This window comes from Suricata suricatta, chromosome 3 (assembly GCF_006229205.1).
Source record: "Suricata suricatta isolate VVHF042 chromosome 3, meerkat_22Aug2017_6uvM2_HiC, whole genome shotgun sequence".
Classification (NCBI taxonomy): Eukaryota; Metazoa; Chordata; class Mammalia; order Carnivora; family Herpestidae; genus Suricata; species Suricata suricatta.
In genome coordinates this window covers 123,093,195-123,097,915 of record NC_043702.1, presented here as the reverse complement: position 1 = coordinate 123,097,915, position 4,721 = coordinate 123,093,195, and positions in this window count along the sequence as shown.

Sequence of the window (4,721 nt, the reverse complement as noted above, 5' to 3'; positions counted from 1 at the left end):
CCCGCTGTCACAGCGCCATCCCTGCCGCCTCTCCGGCTTCCCGTGCGCGCGGCCCCTCGGGAGGGAGCGGGGAGGACACGTGGTGGGAGGAGGAGGGTCCGGCCGCGAGCTGAGGGTGTTGGGAGGCGAGGGGAGGAGCGCGGCTGATGTCAGCGGGCCTCGGCGGCGCCGGGAGACAGCGTCCGCGCCAGCCCCGGACCCTCCTCCCCGCGCGGTTTCCGGCAGGTCCGGGCCGCGCGCTCTTCCCGACGGAGTTCGCGAGCGGCCTCCCGGCTCCTTCTGGCCGGGCTGCGCCGCCGCGCCCTCCGCCCCGCCGGTTTCCCCCGCGGTCGTCAGCTTCCAGTGCGCTGTGGGCGCCCTCGGCGGGCCAGAGGCAGGAAGAGCCCGGATTTATACCCTAACCGAGGGTGACCTGGGAGCACTTATTTGTCCCTGTGCTCATTTGCATTCACCGGTGGTTTGCCTTCGCGTGGCTGAGCGCTCCAGGCAGTCTTGGCTTCTCGAGTGTGTTAGGAAGAGTAGACCGGCAAGGGAGTGGAGGGGGGCTGAGGAGGGGTCCTGGATCTTTGCGGAACCGAGCTCGCAATCTGGCAGGCGCAGGTCCAGAACTTCTTTCATAGTATGTAAGAAGAAGGAATTTACTGATATGAGTAGTTGTTGCCTGCTAAAGCCCAAGCTTGTAATCTCGTGGAGGAAATGACTATGTTGGGGCCCAGTAGGCAAAAAATTACCCTCAAACAATATTTGGCCTCCTGGGCCGCACATGTGACTTCTGTTCATCCTGTCTATGATTTTCTCGTTGCTTTGCAAAGAGACATATACTTTTAGGCTTTGAATCAACCTGGGTCAATCAGTAACTCCAGCCTTCCCTTACTTTGTCTGCCAAAGATTTGCTTGTTAATGGATGAGCATCTTACCCTTCCTTGAATAACTGATGAAGGACCTTAAGGAATGTAAATCTCATAGAATTCTTCAGGCTCATCTTCCGGCTCATCTTCCTCTTGGAGCCAGACCATTATTAGGGAATCCCTCTCTTGTAATGACTTGATTGTTCCTATTATTTACTACTGTCCTGATAAAAATGACCTTTTCCGGAGCCTGTCTTTACTTCAAAAATCTTGAGCTATGTAACCATTAAAGAAATGATGTAATCACCCATGGTATATAAGACCCTGGCTATCTTAATAAAGTGTGGCTTTACCACCATCCACGTTGTTTGTCTGGTCTGTCTTGTCTTGTCTGTCTTTTCTAGAGATATTGCACCAACACCAACCCCCTACTCGGGACCTTTCGACTGGGGTGTGTGGGCTGGTCCCCCGCATGTGTAGAAGGATCGTCAAAATGTTCAACCAAAAAGAGCAGACCAGCCCTGAAGCCCTTCTTATTCCAGAAAAAGATTCTGGGTTTGGGTTTTTGTTGGGAAGTCGTTAAGGAAAGAAAAAAAAAATCTGACACTTGTTAAAATAGAAAGGAGGCCTTCTTTTAGAAATATGGACGTAGGTGTCAAGACTATCGGACAAGGGGAGAGATATCCACTCAACTCTAAATAATACAGCAAAGACAAGTTGGGGAAAGATAGCCCACAGGCAAGTGAAGGAGTCAGCAGGCAGAAGTTTATTCAGAGACTGTAGGGAGAGAGGAATCCCACTGATCAGATACCAGGGGCATGGAGGGTGGGCAGGTGCGGGGGACCTTCCCACGCACCCCAGTCGAAAGGTCCCGATTAGGGGGTTGGTGTTGGTGCAATATCTCTAGAAAAGAAGACAGACAAGACGAACAAGACAGATGAGACAGACAACGTGGATGGTGGTTGGTAAAGCCACACTTAGTATACTTAGATGGCCAGGGTCTTATATACCATGGGTGATTACATCATTTCTTTAATGGTTACATAGTTCAAGGTCTTTGAAGTGAAGACATGCTCCGGAAAGGATCATGTTTAACAGGACAGGTGTAAATATCAGGAATGATCAAGTCATTGCAGGAGAGGGATTCCCTAATAATAGTCTGGCTCCAAGCAGAAGATGAGCCTGAAGAATTCTATGAGGATATTTACATTTCTTAAGACCCTTCATCAGTTATGCGTGGGCAAGATGCTCATCCTTTAATAGGCAAATCCTTTGGCAGAGGCTTGAGGTTTACTCCCAACAGCAGACAAAGAGCTAGAAAGCAAAGTAAGGGGAGGGCTCGAGTCACTGACCAAACCAAGTTGATTCAAAGCGTAAAAGTATATGTCTCTTTACAAAGCAATGAGAAAATCACAGACAGGATGAATAGAAGCCACATGTGCAGCCCAGGAGACCAAATATTGTTTGAGGGTTATTTTTGCCTACTGGGCCCCAACAGGCAGGTTCTCTCTAAACTGACCCTGCAGGATTTTTTTTTTTTAATTTTTAAACATTTATTTATTTTTGAGAGAGAGAGAGAACGAGCAAGTGAGGCAGGAGCAGACACACACACACTCACACCCACACCCACACACACACACACACAGAGAATCTGAAGCAGGCTCCAGGCTCTGAGCTGTCAGCCCAAAGCCCTATGCGGGGCTTGAACTCAGGAAGTGTAAGATCATGACCTGAGCAGAAGTCGGATGCTTAACTGACTGAACCACCCAGGCGCCCGGTGCAAGATTCTTGGTAAAAGGGGGCCGTGCAGGCTGAGGAGTGGAGGAGAATATGTGTATGCCCAAGACAGAGGCCTCTTGGAGAAGAGGGCTCGGAGGAGACTGACTAAAATTTGGTCAAGGCCAGAGTATTTGTCAGACTTCTCAACTGTCCCTGAGATCTGAGTGGCTACTTGGAAAGATATCTCTCTCCAAGTTTTTGTGGCCGTTTCTATTTATTTGTGAATAAATAAACATTTGTTAATGGTTCTTCTCTCTGTCATGGAGAGGCTAATATGGAACTGCGTAGCTCTTAACTCATAAAATCTAGGAAGGTAAGCACATCTTTGAAGCGTAATTATGCTGGACAACCCCAGACCAAAGCAAGTCTAACCAACTGACAGAGAACATTCTTCAAATACGGGGAGAGAGGAAGATGCTAGCATTTCTTGTTTTAATAAACAGTTCTTTTTGTGTCTAAATTAGCATTTTTAGAGCAGGAGTGACTACTTAGCTCAGCTGATGGGCAATCCCATCTTAGCTTTTCTGAGGAAAGGCTACTTTAAATGGAAAAGTGAGGAGAGTGTCTTTGAAGAATAGTGAGGCATTGTTGGCAACTCCCCTTCACAAAAAAAAGTGTTTACGAAGGTTATGAGATAACCAAAGAAGAATTTTATGTTAGGGTTTTAGACTCTGAGAGTCCTAATGTTCTCCTGCAGCTGTGATTAGTTTTTTTCTGGGAAGAGGCCAACCAAAGGCCAATGACCTGAATTCTTGACTTTGGACCCACAGCCCCATGACCTCAGTTATTGCCATGGGTCCACTTTGGTACAAGTCCGTAATTGCTAACAGGATTCCTTGCAGGAGCATAGTGCCAGGGGAAGCACAATGCTCTGCAGACATTCATGTTTACGTGGCTGATACGTCATGCTGCTTGTCTCTGCCCAGGTTGCCTCATCTTCAGAAAGAAGGAATTGGGGGCACCTGGGTGGCCCAGTCTGTTAAGCGTCCGACTTTGGCTCAAGTCATGATCTCAGGATTTGTGAGTTTGAGTCCTGCATCGGGCTCTGCACTGACAGTGCAGAGCCTGCCTGGGATTCTCTCTCTCTCTCTCTCTCTCTCTCTCTCTCTGCCCCTCCCCCAGTTGCGTGCCCTCCCTCTCTCTTTCAAAATAAATAAATAAACCTAAAAAAAGGAAGAGGGAATTGTGCCAGCCTGGTATTGTCAGAGCTTCCCCTCGCTTCTGTAAGTCAGCAATTCCATTCCCCCAAACGACTTCATTTTAGTCTGCACGGGGAGTGGCTGAAGCTCATTTCTGAGATGGTGCATGGCTTTGATAATTGGTAGGATGTGTTTCTGTTAGTGGGTACTTCATAAATATGAACTGAACACCTTTGAAATCAACATAATAGTTCTTTAATGATGCTATTGGTCTGGCTTCATATTTCTTCCTATTGAATTCTTGCAGTACATAAACCATAGGAATTCTAAAGAGCCCAAGTCCCACAAAATACCCATCACCCCTAGACTTCAGGTAAGCCTAGCTACTAGCCCCTCCTTTCTCCATTTCTCAGGGACTGTGGTAGATTGAATGAATACATCCCTGTGGTGGCACACCGGCCGAGGCCTCGTGTGCAGAATGGACTTCAGTGCCCCGTCACTTGGCCTGGCCGTACGACAAGCTTTGGCCAGTAGAGTATGACCATGTGTCCGTCCTGAGCATAGATCCTAAGAGGTCTCACGTGTTTCCACTTGCACCTCTGGGAGCTTTTGTTCTCTGCATGGTTATGCCTGGGTAGTCACTGCCCCTCCAGCCTGGGCTCCAGAAGGAGACCTGTTGTACACCCATCCTATGAAAATGCTACTGAGTCCTGGTGTGGCTTGTTATTTAGCCTTTTGTAGTGACAGCTAATTGAGACAATGTCAGTGGGCAACCTTGGACTTAGGACTCCTAACGTTGGCCTTCGCAGGGATGCTCTGAGGCGGGGGAAAGAATTGTTGTTTCGTGGTGGAAACCCCTAGATATGCTAGATGGGAAGGGAAGAACCAAATCGGTCAGAGGGAGAAGGGTGGGTCACTGCTGACTATATCTTTCTCTTCTCTGGGATTCTGGAAC